Raw genomic sequence first — 22,888 nt, forward strand, 5'->3', positions numbered from 1 at the left:
GCCAATGTCGGAGATATAAGAGATACTGGTTTGATCCCTGGGTCAGAAAGATCCTCTGGAGGAGGGCACAGCAACCCACTCAAGTATTCTTGCCCGGAGAATCCAATGGAGAGAGAAACCTGGCAGGCTCCAGTCCATGGGGTCTCAAAGAGTCAGACATGACTGAAGCAACTTAGCAGCCTAATACTTCTAAATTAGCAAGCAGTTCACAAAATTTCCAGTAAGGAAACAATGTTGACTAAAGATAATACCATAGATGACATAGGAGCTGACATGTCCACTCACAGAATAAACTCAGGAACTAAAAACAATGAAAATTTATTTGGATATTCCAATATTCTTTCAAAGTGAGTTTAAAAAAACATCAAGAAAAACTACTTGAAATACAGCTTGTCATCCACTGTCATGACAAAGAGCTTCAAATAGAAAATATGAATTGAGATATTAGCTAATGACCTTTAAAAATAATGTTTATTTCATTATTGTAAACTTATATTTTGTGCCTTTATTTTAAGGTATTCAGAGACAATCATATAATGTAATTAACAAATAAGGTACATATATAGAAGACTGGTTTCTGATGTTTAAATGTTTTAAGTGTAGAAATGAACAATCCACAAGATTTGGAAAGCAGTGAATGAAGGAGTCAATATGTCCTTCAAGTAGTATTCCTTGTTAATTCAATGGTAAAGAGTCCACCTGCAATGCAGCAGACTCAGGAGATGCGGGTTTGGTCCCTGGGCTGGGAAGATCTCCTGGAGGAGGAGATGGCAACCCATTCCAGTATTCTTGCCTGGGAAATCCCATGGACAGAAGAGCCTGGTGAGCTATAGTCCATAGGATCACAAAGAGTCAGACACAAATGAGCGTCTAAACACACACACACAAAGATTGTCAAAAGGGATTGTGACTGCTTATATCCCTTCATCATACCAGCTGAGAAAGGAGTTCACTTTATTTCTCTGTGTAACACATCCCTGAAAAGAAAGCCACAATCTTCTCATCACACTATTGATCTCATTATTGAAATTAAATCTCTGAGCTGTTACAGGGCACAGAGGCAAGAGAAGAAATTTTAGCAATGTGATGATTTTATTAAATGTTTGAGAGTCTTAGTGCCAGAAATTACAAGTGCAATCACTGGCCCTACTTTCACAGTCCATTAAGCAAACAAGCTGTTTCTGTTTGGACTATTTTATTTGATTCAGTAACATAAAAGTCTTTCATAACAAGAAATCCATGAAGAAAAGTTGACTTATCAATACGTTTCCATTTAATCGTGTAAACTTTCATATAAACAATATAGCTACATATTCAAGCTGTGGCATTTACACTGGCATACTGGCTATCGTTAAGATTCATGAATCTTCCCATGGCCCTCAGTTGGTTCTGGGTGATCAGAGAGTGCAATCTTCACTAGAAATCTTAGTTAAAGGTTTATAGGGGTAAATCCAAAATAGAAACTGCAGTGTGAACTCCATTTAACTTCAAGGCTTGAATTGCTTCAGTGATGTGTGTTCCCAGAATGTAAAAGGCTATAGGAAAGTAGTAGCAGTACATTCAGTAAAACTGAAGATTAGACTTTCAGTGGCAGCTACTTAGGCACACATGTTAATGTTTAGGAATTAGATAACTGTCGATAAATAAAATAAGTATAAAATTTAAAGAGAAAAATGGAGACAATAGTAAATTTGTTTTTTTTTTAAGGAAATACATATTCTTCATAACTTATGGGGAAAATTGATAAAATCTACAAAGCTGGAGATAAAAATAAATAACACCTGCTTTGTAGGTGGCATATTATGAGAATATGTATTTGGCATTTAAGATTTTTGATAGATGAGCAAAGGACAGGTAGAACTCAATTCGGAGAAGAATGTGGCAGTGATGGGGCTTGTTTGTTGTAGTAGGAGAGGTCTAGAAGCTGGATAATATTTATAAAAAGTATAGCTGTAAGAATGTTGAGAAGCTACCTTCTTCAGCCCACTCTAATCATCTACCATCAGGGACACATGCAAGTAGTTATAGGAAAAAAATGTTATAATCATCACAAGGGTTCAGAATTTTACCTAACCATAGTATTTCTTAACTTGCTTCCAAGTTGGCTCAAGAAGTAGAGGTAAACAATTTCTCTAAGTTCTCAAGTTTTCTGAGAGGGTTCACCAGTGAGTAATGAGGATAAGGAGAAATGATCATTCAAGAAGAAATTTAACCATTGGATCAAATATGGGATCTACCATGATAAAGCCTTACTATTAACAAAATGCAAAAATATGGTTTGCTGGATTAAAACATTTTTATGAAACAAATGAGGTGATATGGGAGCAAAAAAGCAAGAGTGAAAAACCCATGACCTTCTGATTAAGGAAGGGCTTGGGAAATAAGAGAGCTGGGTGGCCTAAGTCTCATCCAGAGACTTAAAGAGGCTCCAGAGGGAAGACATCTTTGGCCACTTGTGTTTATCTAAACAGAAACTCATGTGCATCTTTGGGCAGTTTTGTGAGTCTGAAAGTTTTGTGTGTACTGAAAATTTTACATTATGTACAAATCAATTGTCATCAAATAGTGATCAGTTTTATCTTTAATCTGTTTGAACAATTTCATAGTGATAATTGACTGAGATTTCCTTTGGCTTTAAAAATGGACTGTTTTCCTCTTTTTCTCTGTTACTGTTTTCTACTCCTGCAACGGAGCCTACTCTGAATGAAATATATTAAAAACAAAGCCCCTTGCACTTGGTCTTCTTTACTTCATTCTAAGTCACTGACGAGTTCTCCTTTTGCCAGCTTTTAATTGCAATGGCACCTCACTCCAGTACTCTTGCCTGGAAAATCCCATGGATGGAGGAGCCTGGTTTGCTGCAGTCCATGGGGTTGCTAAGAGTCGGACACGACTGAGCGACTTCACTTTCACTTTTCACTTTCATGCATTGGAGAAGGAAATGGCAACCCACTCCAGTGTTCTTGCCTGGAGAATCCCAGGAACGGGGGACCCTGGTGGGCTGCCGTCTATGGGGTTGCACAGAGTCAGACACGACTGAAGCAACTTAGCAGCAGCAGCAGCAACAATCCCAGATGTAACCCCAGGTTTGGTTGTTCTTCTCTTAAAACTAAGCTTTTCATTTTCTTGACATTTATGCCTCTTTTTGTTTGTTTTTTCTTCTGTCTTCTGTTCCCACCAGCATGGCAGATCTCTTGGAAGGTTTTTCATTTTCTTGGATTTTCTTCCTCTAGTACTTCTCTTGATTGTGAAGCTGATATTTCCATGTCCTGGGCCCATTTCATTTGGTCTCTCTTTTATAGAATATAGTTCTAGTTGAAGAGGTCTCCTTACATTAAGATTTCATGAGCCAATTCTTATTATATCTCAAATACTAATATTAAACTTTCCTCTAAGACATCACTGGAGCTTCGTCTCTGAGCATACTCCAGAATTTATGTCTAAATACTTGCAGGGATTGGCAGACAGTTCTTTTAATTACACACAAGAATCTACCTCTAGTTTGCTGAAAATGGAACATCTCATGCAAGCAGTATTTATGGATACAGTAGTAGAGAACTCAGTATCAGGAAGCAGATGGATAGGGGAAGGGGAAAAGGGGTATGAAATGTTTGTCTTTCTTAGATGACCAAGACAAAAAAAGAAAACAAAAAAGGGCTGCTACCATTCTGACAGTCATTGTATAAAAGTACAAAAATAACCAATTGGGATACATCCCTTTCAAGCTCCTCCTAACTCTGAATATTTTGTTTCTAAATTTGCCACCTCTGTTTGTCATCTTGAAATGGTAGCTAACCTTTCCCAAGGCTAGTGGTCTTACCTCCTCATAGAAAGCAGCCAACATATAATTTCTAGATATCAACAGTGATAAGAGGGAGAAAAAGGCAGCAACAGAAGTTTCAGTATAGAGTAATAGTAATAGCTAAATAACAACAGGAGGCAGAGAGATGCGTTTCTTGACTGTCGAAGGACTGCTCCTGGTGATATGTAGAGCAGTTCCTGGAGTTGGTGGTAGTGAATACACATCTCTGGGAATCAAAGCAGAATCTAATTATGAATGAAGCCCAGTAGAATTCCCCCTCATCACCTAGTACTGTTACTATTGTCAATGAATGCCTCTTGCTATCTACGAGGACTTTGGGGAATCGGCTGCATAACACAGGTTTTTGTGAGCTCCAAAAATCATAAGATATTTAGCATCTCTGCACTTACGTCTTCCTGTAACAATATGTTTTATCGTTTGGAGAAAGAAGGAGTAAATCTACTTGAAGCAAAAGTGGTGAAAGCTTTTAGTAATGTTTATGGTTGTATGTAAATACACATTTGGCAGACTCCATTGCTGGAAGATTTGTTTGTGTGTGTATTGGTAGTAATGGTTTCCCCCCATTTCTCCTTCTGATGCCCGCTTTTCTCCTCTTGCTCCTGTTGGCATTGCTCCTCCCTTTCCAATCACTTTACTTCCTCTTTCTAAAGAAGAGAAGATAAGCTGGTCCTTGGGAGAAGAAGCTTCTCTTCAGATACAGATACAGATTAAAGAACAAAAGGACATGCTCCCCACTCATTTTCCATTATCTCTGTGTATCAATGGCTGTGTTTCAAATGTGATCTTGTAAGAAGCCCAAAAGAGGCAAGTTGCCAGTGTGAAGCAACTAATACCAAACCTGGCCAACCTCAAAAGGATTTCAATTTAGACTGTTGAGAAGACATCAAAAATGGAGGTTTCTGCTTATTCTCAGCCTTTCACTGCCTGTAGTCAGGGTGAGGTAGTCCACACAATAAAAATCCAGGGCAGCAAGGTTGTTGAACCAAATCTTCAAGTCCAAGTATGTGCTCTGGAATCAAATGAAAGCACCTTCTTGCTTAGAGCCTGCTGAAGTGCCTGGTCATAATAGGTTTAAATGAAGAAGTTATTAACCTGTGAGGTTTCTGATGTTGTGGGTTGAAAGGCAGGTCACTGGTGCTGTAATTCTAATAGCAGTGGTGATGATGGTGGAGGTGTTTCCTGTGTGTGTGTGTGCGTGTGTGTGTGTGAATATTTATTGCAAACTTATTCTTCACCCAGGAAGTTCTTGGCAGGAATTTAAAATGCCAGGCTTATAAACTAACACATGTGCTTTGAACAGTGCCAGGTTTACAGTCAAGAGAGGGCAGTACATGGCACTATTAAGGATAACAAGAAGAAGAATTCTCTGATGGGAACTCTAATAAATGTAGTAGCATGCTGTAATAAAGAGCACTGGAAAATGGATGAGGTATAACAAAATTATTCATAAAGAGAAATGGAAAAGGATGTCATGCTGAGTGGATACATGCAGTTATGCAGACACTAACAAGGTTATCACGAGAAGCTGAGTGCTAGGACGTTCACATATGTTTTCTAACTAGCTCAAAGAGAGACTGTTTTTATCTTAAAGAACAGGAGAGCCTGGAGTTAGAGGTGTGCTAAATCTTGCTACTGATTTTTAATAATTCAGAGCCAAATAGCAATAATGGTTCATGTAGGTCAGTTTAATGAACAAAGCAACCTCACTTCAGGTTGTTTGATGGAAGGTTCTCTGCCGAGTTGCTAACTGGTATACTTTAAAGCTATCTCCAGGGTTCTTTTTGATATGATATTATCCTCCTCACATACTGCGCTTTCTATACACCAAAATATAATGTGATGCCACGAGCTAGAATGAAAACACTAAAAGAATTTTCAAATGAGCCCATGAGCTCTTGCTCTAAAGGGGCAGTAATACTAGAAAAACAGAGGCAGCTGCCCTGCTCACACACTGTTCAATAAAGTTTTCTAGGAATTGCAGTAATTCAGAGTTGGCTAGGAAGTCTTCCCTGCGGAAGGAAATGGCAACCCACTCCAGTATTCTTGCCTGGAGAATCCCATGCACAGAGGAGCCTGGTGGGCTATAATCCACGGGGTCGCAAAGAGTCAGACACAACTGAGTGACTAACACACACACACACAGAGGAAGTCTTCTATCAGTCCTTGGAACTAAGGAGAGCTTATTCACAATATGTTTATTATCTGAGGCTAACCAGCATAATATTACAACAGATTTAACTGGTATTAAATGGACTGATTGAAACCAATTCACACAATATATCGATAAGGAATCATTTTATTGTCACGCAGGATATGCAGGATCCTCTATTTCTGTGAATTTCCTTTAATAATAAATCAAATAGTGCAATTACATGTGTGTGTTAAGTTTAACCCATGAAAAGAAGATTAATTATATATTTGAGGCACTCAAGACTTTTTCTAGAACAAAATTATATCAAGACATGGCTAGGAGTACTGGTGGCTTGAAAGCCAATAAAAATAATTGAAAGGATTTTCTTACTGAAATGGGCCCTTGTGGATGTTTCCCATTCCATATGAGAGGAGACCAGAAAGCCCACTAACACTGGAATGCCTTGCAGAATTCGGCAGTCTTGGCCATACAATCTTCATGACTAACCTGAGCCTTATAGAATGGAGACTTGCTTCAGTTCCTTTTCATTTTAGAGGCCTCTCATGATATTTGGTTTTCTATTTAGTAGCACTCATGTAAAGAGTAAGCAGCACATATGTTTTTCAGTGTATTCATTTTTTGAATATCTCTTCTACTGCTTTCTCTGCTCTCCTCTGGCACTTCAAAATGTACACTTACACATTTTGGAAACACTTAGGAAGCAAAGGCTCGGGCATGACGAGTGGACCCCTCTACCCCCATCCTTGAGGATTTTGTACCGAGAGGGCTCCTTTGACAACCAGCTTACCTAGGTGTCACACCTCGTCACGCAATATTCAGTTACACTCAGCCTCTCTTGCCAGAGGTTCCGAGTATCTTTGAGGTATGTTCCATCCCTTTCAAGTGCTACTTGCCCTGGATTTATTTAGTGGGGCTATAGGCCTGGAACAGAGGCTGGGTTCTTACTCCCAGGTTATAAATACTATCATTATGCATGCACTGGTTCTCTAAGGCAAGTCACCTGTCCAGGGAGGTTGGGTTTCTCAGAGTTTTCACAATGAAGGTTTGCTGGAGCTAAAGCATTTATGAATCAAACGCTTGAGTGCTGGGGGCTGGGTGTGGGGTTCAAATTAAGCAACTGAGTCCCTGTTCCTTAACTCAGAAAAACACACTGTACTCTGCTTTCCAGGAAAAGGCCTGCACGCTGGGTGGAGCAGGGTCAACTTTTGTGCTGAAAGTAAAAAAGCGTAACGTTTCTTCCCCAGTCACCTGAATTAAAACAACATTGTACTGTTGTTAAACTTATAGTTGGCAAGGAAATTCACCTACTTCACCTAATTTGAGCCGCTGTAGGCTATGTATTGTCAATTCCACTTTATAGGTGAGAAAAGCAAGTCTTATAAACAATCAGTTTGCCACCCAAATGCTAAGTGGAAGAACTGGTATGAGAATTGAGACCTTCTCTTTCTAAGTCCACTGATTTTTTTTTACCTCCAAAAACATCTATAGGTCCTTTGTCAAATATTAGCAACATTACTTAATTCTTTTTATAGCTGCTGTGCAAAACAGGAAGCAGAGATCTCAGGGAGGAAGACACAGGCAGGTGACCTTAGAGGAAGTTGTCTAGATTTGTGCTGTGACATCATGCCTGGGTCAATTTTCAGGCCCAGGGAAGCCAGTACACCAGGGACTCAGGGAAGAAGCAGATAGTGGATGTTCCTAATAGAGGAGAAAGAGAGCTTGGATAAACTCTCAAGACCAACTTCTCCTTCTCAAGTTTGCCTTAGGGAGCAATGCAATCAGAGCCGATTAACGCAGGCCTTAATGCTTTATAGCAAAAGTGAATAACACTTATTGAGGGGAGACTAATGCAAGCTAAACTTTCATTTCCAAGGATAAATTAAAATTCTGCTTAAGTTTCCTAATTCCCTAGCTCCCTGGGTCATACAGGTCAATAGTTAGTATGGTAGAATCCCTGGAACAAGTTCTCCTAAAGAGACTGTGTTAAAGAAATGAGTGCTACAGAAAAAAGAAAAAATGATAAACACCAGAAAATGCTTCAGAGACATTGTATCATTGTTACTTGGAGGAAGTGTCACACGTAACTTCAGACTAACTGTTTATATGGTGGAAAATCAATTTTGAAAAATGTAAGCAGTGACCGCTGTGGGGCCCTAGCTAGGGTTTTAAATAAAACTCCTTTAAGTAGGACATAATTATTTTCTTTGGTTTCTAAAATATTGGCTATCATAAGCCATAAAAAATATTTATTTAATGCAACTGGCCCTAACCTATTTATCAAATGTAACCATAGCCCCAGGCACAAAATCCCAGCACTGGCTCACAGGCACATGGGCGATGCTGCTACAGATGGAGGGCATGTCTTGCTGACACACTGGAGAGGGGGTCACAGTGAGAAGCATGCAGAAGGCATGTACCATCTTATTCTCTATGCTGAACCCCCACCAACCTTACCAGCTACATTTTATTTACGAAACAGATTTATGGTTCTAAAAAACAAAGCAAACTCATCAAATGAATTTATTTTAAATACTGAAGCCAAATTAGCAGTTTTCTTTGCATCTGTGACTTTTTACAATGAATCTGGATATGGTTTTGTTCCCACTTTCAGTCTGGAAAAAGACTGATCTTACAAAGTATTTGGTCTATCCACCTTCCTCTGTGAACCACCCTCACTCAAGTGGGTTTCTCCAAAATCTATAGCTCAGTATGTATTTTCAGGGGCTGAGAAGTGAGGCTGCTAAGTCTGTTGTTCTTTATACCCCTGGCCTGTGAAGAAGTGTCACATTCTAAAGAATTTTATGCTCTTTGAACTTACTTTTATATAGTGAGAGATAAACAGAGTTGGTGCTCAATAAAGCTTTTGGTTGTAAATGACTAACTAGGTTTTGCTACCTAGATTGTTGTTCAGTGACTCAGTCATGGCTGACTCTTTGTGACCCCATTAACTGCAGCACACCAGGCTTCCCTGTCCTTCACTATCTCCTGAAATTTGCTCAAACTCATGTCCATTGAGTCAGTGATGCCATCCAGTCATCTCCTCCTCTCTCGTCCCCTTCTCCTCTTGCCCTCAATCTTTCCCAGCATCAAGGTCTTATCCATGGAGTTGGCTCTTTGCATCAGGTGGCCAAAGTATTGGAGTTCAGCTTCATCATCAATACTTCCAGTGAATATTCAGGGTTGATTTCCTTTAGGATTGAATGGTTTGATCTCCTTGCTGTCCAAGAACTAGTTGGTGTAGCTAACAAATATGTAATTGAATGTGACTTGAAGCTTAAAAGAAGCCTGGAGTTTGTAGCCTTCTTTATTGTGAAATACAAGGCATACATAAAACTCCACAAATCAAAAATGTGCAGTTCAATGATTTCTTGTAAGGCAATACCTCTGTGACTACTGCTAAGTCATTTCAGTCATGTCTGGCTCTGTGTGACCCCATAGACAGCAGCCCACCAGGCTCCCCCATCCCTGGGATTCTCCAGGCAGGAGTACTGGAGTGGGGTGCCATTGCCTTCTCTGTGACTACTGCCTAGGCCTAAAAACGTAAAGCCTGTTGAAGTGTTTCTTACAACATTCATAAATTAATTTAGAAATTTTTCATGTCCCTACTATGCCCAGCACTATCATAGGAATCCTTAGAGTCAGTGGGAAAGATAAACCATATGCAAATAAGTATATAACATGTCAGGCAGATACATGATAGGCAGAGAAGTAGAGGGTTTAGGGAGACACCAGGTGAAGGTGCAGAGGGTCATTTTACATGTAGAGAGCCTTTGAAGGACAGGGATCATGTTTTGTTTTAGTCTGTGTTCCTGGGTGACTCACCCATAGTATTGATTAATAAATGTCTATCAAGTAAACTGGATAATGATAGAATCAAGTATTCATGAGAGGACAAAGCAATCACAGAAGACAGAAAAAAAAAAAAAACTGAGTAAAAAAAAAAAAGACCAATCGCAAATTAGTTGGCTATGGAACAAGTCTAGGCAAATGGCATTTTGTTTGGGGCAGAAAAAAAAATGGTTCAGACAATGTGTAGCATTAGGACAGGAAATCTGATTCATTCTCAGGCACTTCCTTTCAAACTATTGCACTAAGCTAAGATTTTACAAGTTCAAGAGAGCTCCAAATGCAGACTTGCTCAGTTGTGTCTTTGCAATCCCATGGACTGTAGCCTGCCAGGTTCCTCTGTCCATGGAATTCTCCAGGCAAGAATACTGGATTGGGTTGCCATTCCCTTCACCAAAGGGTCTTCCCAACCCAGGGATTGAACCCGGGGTCTCCTGCATTGCAGACAGATTCTCTACCATATGAGCCACGAGGGAAGCCTAAATACAAACACCAGACTACAAAATTTGAGCCAGTGTTTACCTATCTGTGACTGGGCTTCACTTTCCTAAATGTTTCCAAAAATCAGTGATTGTATATTTTAAAATGCCAGTGGAAGATAAAGAAAGTAGTAGGCACAAAGTATTACAAAAAATAAAAATCTCAACTATTTAGTTAAATACTCTTCAATTTTAATATTGACATTGCTAAACAACTCACCAAAGATCACTTTAGACCTCTGAAGATAAGAGAAACTAACTAGAGAGAGGGGGAGAGAGAGAGACTTCCTTTAATACTGAGACGCAGGTCAATCAAGAATGTTATTTGGCCAAAGCTGCAGAACCCAGACATAGAATTGGCTCAGAGTTTTAAATAAAGTGGAATCTAAATGGAAAATTTCAAGGGCCAATTTTAATAGAAAAAGAAATATTTGCAGGGTTTTTTTTTTTTTTTTTACTTAGAATATTTAACGATGTAGCCTGTAAGAGCACTGTAAAGGAAAGAAAAAAAGAGAGAGAGAGAGACTTTTTGGTGGGGAGAGAGGATAAAGAAAGGGGAGGAGAAGAGAGGAAAGAAGAAAGGGGAGGAAAGAGGGAGGGACCCTTGATATCAACAATTTGAGGAAAGTTCAGTTCAGTTCAGTCTCTCAGTGGTGTCCAACTCTTTGCGACCCCATGAATCGCAGCATGCCAGGCCTCCCTGTCCATAACCAACTCCCGGAATTCACTCAGACTCACGTCCATCGAGTCAGTGATGCCATCCAGCCATCTCATCCTCTGTCGTCCCCTTCTCCTCCTGCCCCCAATCCTTCCCAGCATCAGAGTCTTTTCCAATGAGTCAACTCTTCGCATGAGGTGGCCAAAGTACTGGAGTTTCAGCTTTAGCATCATTCCTTCCAAAGAAATCCCAGGGCTGATCTCCTTCAGAATGGACTGGTTAGAAATTTGCAAAACAGAATTGAAATGTCTGAGGAGTTGTTACATGGCTGCTTTATTAGAAAATTATCTTCATGTTAAGCTGCCTCTGTATTTTGCTTCTTTTTTATGCCCATTGCAAATTGATACAGTATTCCAAGCAGTGTGCTCTCCATGTAGTAGTCCTTCAATAAATGCAAATGATGACATTGATTTTACTAAATCTATTTCCCACTTCCTTTTTAATGACTCCTAATAATCTTCATAATTAAGTTAAATCAATAGTAGCACTAGTGGAGAACGGGGCATTAAAAAAAAACTAATGTAATCAATCATTCCATCAACCAATAAATATTAATTGCACTTCAGGCATTGTGCTGGGGCTTTAACTATAAACAAGGTATATATGGTCCTTGATCTAAGGATTATAAAAACTAGCTAGAGTGATATTTGACAACAATCTTTATTATTGCCTTGGTCATCATCTTTTTCTTCATTATCATTATTGCTAACACATTTTGAGAATTTCTTCAGTTCCAGGTAGTCTTTTAGCATTTACATATATTACCTCATTTGGGCTTCGTTGGTAAAGAATATGCCTGCAATGCATGTGACCCTGGTTTGATTCCTAGGTCAGGAAGATCCCTCAGAGAAGGTATAGGCCCACTCGAGTATTCTTTGGCTTCCCTTGTGGCTCAGCTGGTAAAGAATACGCCTGCAATGCGGGAGACCTGGGTTCGATCCCTGGGTTGGGAAAATTCCCTGGAGAAGGGAAAGGCTACCCACTCCAGTATTCTGGCCTGGAGAATTCCATGGATTGTGTAGTCCATGGGGTTGCAAAGAATCGGACATGACAGAGTGACTTTCACTTTCACTTTTAACCTCATTTAATCTTTACAACAACATTTTGAGCAGACAATATTAGCCTCATTTTTCTAATGAAGAAACTAAAGCTCTAAAAACTTAGGAATTATAGAGTGAATTTCAATATACTGCTAAAGTTGTTATGAACCATAATGTGATGGTTTAAATGGTGACTAAAAGCAGCTATCAAAATTCAGAAAGAGAATCAAGATTCTCTTCCTCCGTATACCCTCCCTCTGCTCAAAGAAAAATACATCTGAAAGTCTTCAAGTAGCTTTATTTTAAAGATTATCTTTTACTTTCTTAACTTTTCAAAGAAGGAATCACTGGTGATAATGGTTACAGTGTTTTATATACTTGATGCTTTGGAAGTTGTTAAGATAGGAACGCTAATATAGATGATGTGATGTGATCCAGAGCCTTCTAAAATGAGGGGAAAGGGCACACCGATTGAGATGTAAGCCAAGGCACTCTCCTTGGGAATTTAGAGCCCTGTGTTTCATTTTCTGACCTCACTACAGAGACTTCCACATCATCCAGGCCTGCCATTGGATAATAACTGTGTCCAGCAACCCCTGGGACCCAACCAATTTATCATCTACTCTGCTAGAGAGATTTTTGGTTCCTTGCATCCCATCTTGTGCTGTGGGGTCTAGCGAAGCCAAAGGGTTGCTAATTGCCATGTTAAATTCTCCTGGCCTCAGCTATTCTCTCCCCGGTGTCTCTCAATCTCCCAGTCCAATTGGGGACATTCACAGAAATTTATCTGCCCGCCAGGAGCTCAAAAAGCATTTACTGCTAGTTGGTCTGTATCAGCAAAGGAGAACGGTGGTTTTAGTCAGGGTGACTGTGCTCTGCATTTTATGATGCTATTTCATAATAGGAGGTTGCAATCTTCTGCCTACTCTAAGATAAAAGGGAAAAGAATTCACAACAAGCTGTTTCTGGGGAAACATTTTCTTGAATTTAAGGTTATCTATCAAGATAACAGTTATTACTAATGTCCTTATCTGATGTTGTCTAAATAAAGTCCATTAACTGACTTTACATTCCCAGGTCCAGTTGCAATAACTTTATTATAGCTGTCAATACCCTGTTGAAAATAATAATTCTAGCATTGATTTCTACTTCTTTTTTTGCTTAAAGACCCTTTGGCATCTCCACCAAATTTCTGGATTAAAAAAACCTGCGACATTGGGTAAAGGATTTTAAAAGTTATTGTGTGAACAAGAGTCCCTAGGTGATCCTTCTTATGCAATATTTTAGACAATTTAATTCTGTTCCACAAAATATAGAATCTGTGACTCAGGGTGATTTTTTTTTTCTTCTTCCACTTTCAAGTTTGAAAATATTTTAGGCAGCATGAAATGCATGTGCATCATTTTCACATGCATCATAATAAACAAGGCATGCCTACTGCATCATAGTTACCATGCCACCATCTCTGATCTGACCTACACATTTTTACGCTGACCTAAGAACACAGAAAAAACCTTCGTGCAGCTGACTCAATGGGAAGGATTATCATTTCTTTTAGTGAGGATATGTTTGAAATATATTTGATGGGAAATGGGCTTTTTTTTTCAGAAATTGGAAAGAAGAACAGTATTAAGTGCATCACTAACCAAATGCAAATGAACAAAATGAACGTCCACCTCCCTGTGCAACAATGGCAGAGGCGGTTTGCCGGTGTCAGGTATATTTGAATATGTTACTGACTTACATGGCACACGATGTGATTGATGCAGGTACTACATTACAAACCACGGTGGTCTGTTCCATTGGAACATGGATTTGAAAGACTATTGTTGTTCTTGGTGAGACCTTTTTGACTCCTTTCTGCTTGTACACTTCTTTTTTTTTTTTTTCCAAAGCAGATGATGGGGACTAATGTCGCAGCCCCTGAACAAAAGGATTGAAAAATTTGGACTTTATTCCTGGCCTAGTCATACAATGTTCTCCTCCCTAGACCATGTTGATTTTTGTCTGTTCATTTGTTTGTTTTTCTCTTTCAGGTAAGACTTAAGCCCATGGTTTTTTTAGAGGTCACTTAATGTGGTAGAAAGAACACCAGCTTTGGGGTCAGCAAAATCTGAGTGGTGGTCCTGATTCTGCCACGAATATGGTGTGAGACTTTAGGCAAATTATTTATTCTTTTGGAGATTCAGAGTCTTATCTGAAAAATGGAAATCAGATCGCCCACCTTGCAGAACTGTTTGTGAGAATTTAATTAAACTTCATAAATATAGTGACCAGCACAGTATAAGTTACATTGTAGGGAACTAATTATAATAATAATAGAACATAAACAGATAAGTAAAAACATAGGGTATTGTGATCTGGTATCTTTTTTTTTTTTTCAATGGATGCAGTGTCACTTCTGAAGAAATATTAGTTGTCTAGTGAAAGAGAAATTTGTTTCTCCCTTTACTAAATGACAATGAAGTTTATATTATTTCTCTGCTTCTTTGATGCAAACATTGAGTGGAATAGTGAGGACATTAAATTGTTAAGTGAGTCTAGTTGGTAAGCCTAAAAAATAATTGCTTTATAGCCTGTTTAGGAAATGTAGTGATCTGATTTTAATTTTCTTATTTAAAGGATATTCTGAATACCCATCCGCTGTTTGAGCTGTTTCTTTGCATTTTCAGCTTCTGTATGTCCCTGAAGGTAGTTTTCTGTGATGCACATACGAGAGGATATGAGCCTGAGTTCCCTGAACTCAAGAAGGGACCCTTCTTTCCATATGACTAAGTCATTTCTGGTTTGCATCAATCACCCATGACATGGAGGCTCACATATGCTGATCTAGTCAGCCTGCAAGAAGAGGACAACTTTCAATTTATCTCCAAAAAATTTGTTTTGAGGATTGATGTGAGATAGGCCTTGAATCCTAAATTTTCTGTTTTAAAAGTTATGATATCATTTTACAAGTTAACAACCAATGTTCGATATTAAAATAGATGGCAATATGATGATTTACTCAGAAGTTTTAGTCCTAAATTTTTTTTTTTTTTAACTGGCTGTGACTTCCCCCAGTGTCTTAACTTTTCTATTCTCTGATCTTTCATCTATAAAAGAAGGTATTTCAAGTAGGTGATGCCAGATTTTTCTTCAATAGTAAGTTATAATAGTAAGTATAAAAAGGAAAAAAGAGCAGCTCCCAAGATTAATCAGTTTTACAATTATTGGTGAGACCCTGAAGTTTGCCTGAATTCAAAGAACTAGTTATGTGACCTTGGGAACTTTAATTTCCTCACCTGTGAAATGGGAACACAAGTAACATGAACCTCAGAGGGTAGTTGTGAAGGTTAACTGAATAATACATGTGAGATGTTTGCCACAGCTTAACCATAAATGTCAGCCACGTGTAGCAGTGAGGATAGCAGTGGGGACCAGGAACTAGCTCTTTAATTCAATTCTCACAGCCTGAAACTTTATAAGTATTAATATCCACATTTTATAGACGTAACTAAAGTTCAGAAAGGTTAAGCAATTTTTAAAATGTCATGTGGTTAGGAAGTGACAGTCAGATTTTGAAACTGGGTCTGTTTAATTTTAACCACTAGGAAGGATATTTTCTAGCTCTATGGTTCTGTGAAAATTCTATTTTGATTAGAATTACAAAATGGTTATGAGTTAGTTGTTCTGTATTTTTGCTCCCAAAGCACTGTATACACACATATATAAAACTAGCAACACATTCATCATTTCTTGTAACTTTTTTTTTAACTTGTCTGACCAAAAACAGACAGTAAAATTTGAGGACAACAGTCGTGGTGTATGAGGCCAAGAGACGGATCTTGGCACACAGTAGGCATATAAGAATTGTCTTTTGAACAAAATATATTTTAAGAAAATACAGCATCTAGGGTGAAGCAAAGCAGAATAAGACAAACAATTTCATTGGGTTAATTTGGCTTCAGGAAAAAACAGAAAAATAGAGACTACAGAAATAGGCTTTTATCAGGGCAGAAGGGTAACAGACATTTAAGGTCAGCTACTATTTAGCCTTGAGGCAGGGAATGGGATTCATTTCAGGAACTTCCTCCTAAAACAATTGCTCTGAACCAAGACTTGACTGGTTCCTGCAATGAACATAATTAAAGTTAATCACATTTTTTTATATCCAGAGTAGTTTTAAACTTAGAGACCTGACTATTAAATTTGGACCAAACAGAGGCAGTTCACTTTCAAAGACATTCTAGGAGAAATTCACTACGGTTGATGTTTTGTATTAAAATTTATATCATCCATCATCCTAATAGATTATACATATGATTTGTCCATCACATTATAAGAACAAAATGCTATCTTGTCTCCTTGATACTGTGTCTTAAAGGAAAAAAAAAAAAAACAAGAAAGAAACACCACACTGTTCTTTTTTTTTTTTTCTTTGAAGTTGTTCATAGCGCACAAGGTCTGGCATCGGGAGTAATTAGAGTAAACCATGCAGAAATCCCAAAGGAAGCAGGCAGGTAGGGTAATGTTTGCTGCATTAAAAACTTAAAAAGAAAGCTTGGTGTTTTAGAGGACAAGAAGGTGAACAAACCCTTCCGAGGACGATTAAATGAGTGAATCCGTCTTACCTGTCTAAATGAGACTCCCTGGCCATACTCTGAGATGTAACGATAATTATGGGAAAAGCTTAAGAGGAAATTTTTAATAATTAACAATGCTACCCTACACAATAGGCAGACACATGTTTTTGAAGATTATGACCAACAGTAACTGTGCACTAGGATCGCCTGAGATGCTGGTTGCCACCCCAGGTCTAAGAAAGCTGAATCTCCTATCCCCAGGATGCATTCAGTCCTCGCCCCCAACAGGTCCCTTGGGAGACTGTAAAGTTCTATTGACAGGTGAAGACCTCTGACAGATAGGGCCCTTACAGAGGGAGCCTTCTTTTTCCTCAAACAGTGTCTAATTTTTTTTTCAGTTAATTTGGTTTGTGTCAAATATATCCCATGCGTATTGCCTTCATATCTCCTTTCCTTATGAAGGCAGAAGGAAGCAAAGTATTTAAAAGCAAAAATACTGTGAAAATAGGGTTTCTGGATTTAGCAAGTAAAAAAGTCCCACATGTTACATGAAACATACTTATACTAAACAATTATTCATTATTTACCTCCAATTCCAGTGTAAATGAATGTCCTATATTTTATCTGTCTACTCCATGCAAAAAGGCATATGTCACAGCCTGGAGGCAGTCAGCACACTATTTGCAAATGACCTTGCCTGTGAACTGATGCAGAGAAAATTGCATTTGTCACCTAAAATAATTAATCTAAATCTTAAAATGTTTCCTTTATTTAGGAAACAAGAGTTCAAAAGTCGTTTTCACAATGTAACAGCCTCTGTTATAGACTTTGATTTTACTGTGTTCCTTAATTCAACCTAATTCAATGCTTTATGGTTGTGGTGGTGGTTTTTTAAAGAACTAGATTTTTAGTCAGTGAAAATAATCTGAAAGAAATGTATCTGTCCTCCAAACTCAAAGTTGTACTTGATTTTTCACCTAGACAAGTGAAGTGGCTCTTTAAATAATTACCAACACTAAAATGGACCTAGCTACCAAGAGCTTCAGGAAATCTACATAAAGTAGGTGATGATAAGCATCTCTCATACATTGAGGTCTGTCTTAGCGTCCTGAACAGGGCAACAGGTGTGGCCACAATGTGAACAGATGCTTCCACGTGTGGGAGTTGGGGTTTGAGTCTGCCTCTGCCTTTTCCTTTGTGTCATTCACTGTGGTGATGTGTGTTTCAAGCTGTTCAACTCCTTTGCCTCACTTTATGCCTCTATTTGGTAGAGCTGTGGGCTGTGGTGTGCTATTTCTTTCTTGCATATTTTTATAGGATTGTTAAGAACTTTTTTCTTTTTTTTAATTTTAGTCTTGCTGTTTTGAGACTTCTGAATCAGACTTTCTGGTCACCGGTTTAGGGTATGATTTTATAGCAGAGGGAGAGAAAGAAACAGTAGAGGCATTATTCTTAAGAGGGGAAAAAGCCCCAGCCAAAGGCAGATGACCTTGCCCTTGTTCTGCCTTGACACGGGAAGTTGAACTGCCCCAGGAAGTCATTAACAGACTAGTAGTGACTGTTTTGTCAGGTCTTATTGTTTAATTAGATCACAACTTGGTCCCAATTCTAAAATCCTTTTGGCACATGCCATAATTCTCAGTACTTAGTATCAAATACTTCTAAGCAGCTGCCTATATAAGGCAAAAAGCAAGTAAATTTAGCATTTGAACTAATTTAATTAAAAACATAACAGACTCTTAGAGTAAGAAGTTTCTAGTGGTCAGTCACTCAAACTTTTGTGGAAGTGATTGCTCCCTGTGGCTGCAAAATGCTCAATTTGACCACAGGCTTCCTTTGAATCACATTAAGTGTTTTGCACCATGTCTGGAGAATAAGTTTTCATCTTCTCAACAGCATATCCTAGTTTGAAGATGCTTCCTCTGCGTTCAGGGACTGTGATGTGAATACCTTTAGACACAAAGCTGAATCAAAGTTCTAGACCTGGAGGATGAGAGATGTTGCAGACTTTACATATTTGGCTCTGAGAGTCTGAGCCATCAGAGCTGAGCCTTCTGGGGGTGCATCATCACAATTAATGCCATGCAAAAATTAAAAAGAGGAAAGATCTACAAAGATCTGAGAAATCTCAGTTTAAAATAAAAAATTTCCTGGTCACTCAGTTTAAGGTTCAAGAGCTAGGTATTTTCAGTAAAAAATGCCTAAATGCTGGGAGTTATCAACCTTTCCAAGGAGAAGATGCCAGAGACCAATGAATTTGATTCTTGAGATATTTCCCCTAGAGAATCAGCCTGCAGTTCATTTTTATTAATTTCATTCTTCTGCCTCGTGATATTTCTATAGACATCTTCCTTTTTCTTTTTTTTAAAAATGTGTCAAAGTCCATCAATTATTTCTGTTGTTTATATCTTCCTCCATTACCTCCATTTAATAAAGCTCATCCTGTTGGATTGTGTTAATATTTCCCTTTACATGTCTCTCCATTTTCTGTATCTGTAGAGTGATGATTTTGTTTTTCCAAATTTTGTTTTCAATGTTTTTCCAAAAGGTACTAAGTATTATACAAATTGTATTAAGAGGATGGTATAGAAAAACTTAGGAGACATGCTACCTCAGATTGCTGAGGTTGAGCAATCTTGGCAGAGAAGGCATCTTATGTGTGAAACTCAAGAAGAGTATGAGAAAGGAGAATAACTAATGAAACTGCAACTGTGATTTCAGTATGAAAAGAAAATAAATTGTGAAGGTTGAGCAATAGATGATATGGCCAAAAAGAAAAGCAAGAATAAAATTGTAAAGAATATTGCACACCACAATAGGGTGTAGTAAAGGATCTTAAAGAGAATAATTTCTGCTTTTGAAAGATCACTTTGGAAAAATGTGGAGAATGGGTATAAGTAAGGAAAAATATGGATTAAAAGAGTGGTGAAAGTGAAAGTGAAAGTGAAGTTGCTCAGTCGTGTCCAACTGTTTGCAACCCGGTGGACTATAGCCTACTAGGCTCCTCTCTCCATGGGATTCTCCAGGCAAGAATACTGGAATGGGTTGCCATAGCCTTCTCCAGGGGAGCTTCCCAACCCAGGAAGAGAACCCGTGTCTCCCACATTGCAGGCAGACGCTTTAACCTCTGAGCCACCAGGGAAGCCCTGGTAGAGTGGTAGAGGCTATTTTAGTAAATTAAGCAAGAAACAGTATCAGAAACTCAGATAGTAATCATGCAAAAAGCTAGGTAGAAAGAATCCATGATGAACAGTTAAATGATGAAAGTGTGAGTGAGTGACAAGACAGTGAAGGGTGACGGTTTCCAGTCTTGGTAAAAAGAGGAATTGTGGAGATGATTCATTCATTTATTGAGAAAGCATAAACAAAGATGAAAGCTCCAGTCTGGACAGGGATCAAATCCATTTTGGACATGTTGAACTTGCAGTATCTATTGTACACATAAGTGCAGATATTCAGTTAGCTGAGAGTCATAAATAGGGGATCCATTGGTCTGTCTGTAGAGTGCTGTGGAATCTCAAGAATAAATGAGATCACCAAAAGAGCATTCTAGACTCTAGAGTAGAGTCTAGGACAAGAGGTAGGAATAAATCAAAGAAGGCTTTATGTAACCAAAATGAGGAAGAAAGAATTTCAAGAATTTCATGTAAAGATGGGCACATTAAAGGACAGAAATGGCATGGACCTAACAGAAGTAGAAGATATTAAAAAGAAGTAGCAAGAATACACAGAACTATACAAAAAAGATCTTCATGACCCAGACAACCATGATGGTGTGATCACATCTAGAGTCAGACATCCTGGAGTGCGAAGTCAAGTGGGCTTTAGGAAGCATCACTACAAACAAAGCTAGTGGAAGTGATGGAATTCCAGTTGAGCGATTTCAAATTCTAAAAGATGATGCTGTGAAAGTGCTGCACTCAATATGCCAGCAATATTCCGGCTACACTCAATATTCCGGAAAACTCAGCAGTGGCTGCAGGACTGGAAAAGGTCAGTTTCATTCCAATCCCAAAGAAAGGCAACACCAAAGAACGTTCAAACCACAACACAATTACACTCATCTCACGTGCTAGCAAAGTAATGCTCAAAATTATCCAAACTAGGCTTCAACACTATGTGAACTGAGAACTTCCAGATGTTCAAGCTAGATTTAGAAAAGGCAGAGGAACCAGAGATCAAATTGCCAACATCTGTTGGATCATAGAAAAAGCAAGAGTTCCAGAAAAACACCTACTTCTGCTTTATTGACTGACTATGCCAAAGCCTTTGACTGTGTGGATCACAACAAACTGTGGAAAATTATGAAGAGATGGGAATACCATACCACCTGACCTGCCTCCTGAGAAATCTATATGCAGGTAGAGCAGCAACAGTTAGAACCTGACATGGAACAACAGACTGGTTCCAAATTGGAAAAGGATTCAAGGCTGTATATTTGTCACCCTGCTTATTTAACTTATATGCAGAGAATATCATGTGAAATGCTGAGCTGGATGAAACACAAGCTGGAATCAAGATTGCTGGGAAAAATAACAATAACCTCAGATATGCAGATGACACCACCCTTATGGCAGAAAGTGAAGAAGAACTAAAGAGCCTCTTGATGAAAGTGAAAGAGGAGAGTGAAAAAGCTGGCTTAAAGCTCAACATTCAGAAAACTGAGATCAGGGCATCCGGTCCCATCACTTCATGGGAAATAGATGGGGAAACAGTGGAAACAGTGAGATACTTTATTTTCTTGGGCTCCAAAATCACTGCAGATGGTGATTGCAGCCATGAATTTAAAAGACTCTTGCTCCCTGGCAGAAAAGCTATGACCAACCTAGACAGCATATTAAAAAGCAGAGATGTTACTTTGCCACAAAGGTCCATCTAGTCAAATCTATGGTTTTTCCAGTAGTCATGTATGGATGTGAGAGTTGAACCATAAAGAAAGCTAAGTGCTGAAGAACTGATGCTTTTGAACTGTGGTGTTGGAGAAGACTCTTGTGAGTCACTTGGACTGCAAGGAGATTAAACCAGTCAGTCCTAAAGTTAATCAGTCCTGAATATTCATTGGAAGGACTGATGCTAAAGCTGAAGTTCCAATACTTTGGCCACTTGGTGCAAAGAATTTACTCACTGGAAAAGACCCTGATGCCCGGAAAGTTTGAAGACAGGAGGAGAAGGGGATGACAGAGGTTGAGATGGTTGTATGGCCTCACCAACTTGATGGACATGAGTTTGAGCAAGCTCTGGGAGTTGGTGATGGACAGGGAAACCTGGTGTGCTGCAGTCCATGGTGTCACAAAGAGTCAGACGTGACTGAGTGACTGAACTGAACTGAACTGCTCAATACTATCAATTAGAGAAGTGGGCCCTGAAAAGTTCTTTGCATTCAGTAGCTGGGCACTCACTGGTGACTTTATCAAAGATGGTTTCATAGAAGTAATATTGTAGATCTAACTGCAATGGGATTTGTTGAGTTAGTTTTAATAATTTGTGTCTTTCAAAAATTTGAATTTTGAAATTTCTCCATTTTTAAAATTTGTCCATTTAATCTAAGGTGTTGTATTTATTGGTACAAAATATTTCATAATATTCTCTAATTGTGATTTAATCTCTATAGGAGTCATAATGATATCTTCTCTTTCTGGATGTGGGTAGTTTGTCTTCTCTCTTTTTACCTTGATTTGTCTAGCTGGAAGTTCATATTTTTTGTTGTTGTTCAAATAATACATGGTTTCATTGTTTCACTATATTCTTTTTCTATTTCATTAATTTCTCCTCTTTATTATTTCCATTCTTATGCATATTCTTCCTCTTGTTTTTCTTGTTGTTAAGTTGGGAACTTGGATCATTAAATTTTAAACTTTATCTTTTCAAATAGAAACAATTAACACTATAAGATTTGCTCCAAGTTTTAGCTACACTCATGATTTTGATATGCAATATTTTAAGTTTCACTCAAAACATTTTACAATTTTTCTCATGTTTTTTCCATGAGTTATTTAGAAGCATGTTGTTTTATTTTCAAATGAGGATTTCCCAGATAACTTTGTTATTAGTTTGTTTTATGGCTAGATAACATACACTATGAAATTTCAATTTCATTTTAAAAATTGTTGCAATCTGTTTGATTTAAATGAACATTTGCATATTTTAAGATATGTATTCCAAGGACTTTGGGGCATTCTAAAAAGCTAATTATAGCATATAATTGTTGCTTAGCATAGTTCGACTCTTTTATATTCTTACTGACTTTCTGTCAATTTGCTCCATCAAC

The sequence above is a fragment of the Bos javanicus genome, chromosome 3 (assembly GCF_032452875.1).
Source record: "Bos javanicus breed banteng chromosome 3, ARS-OSU_banteng_1.0, whole genome shotgun sequence".
In the NCBI taxonomy this organism is placed as follows: Eukaryota; Metazoa; Chordata; class Mammalia; order Artiodactyla; family Bovidae; genus Bos; species Bos javanicus.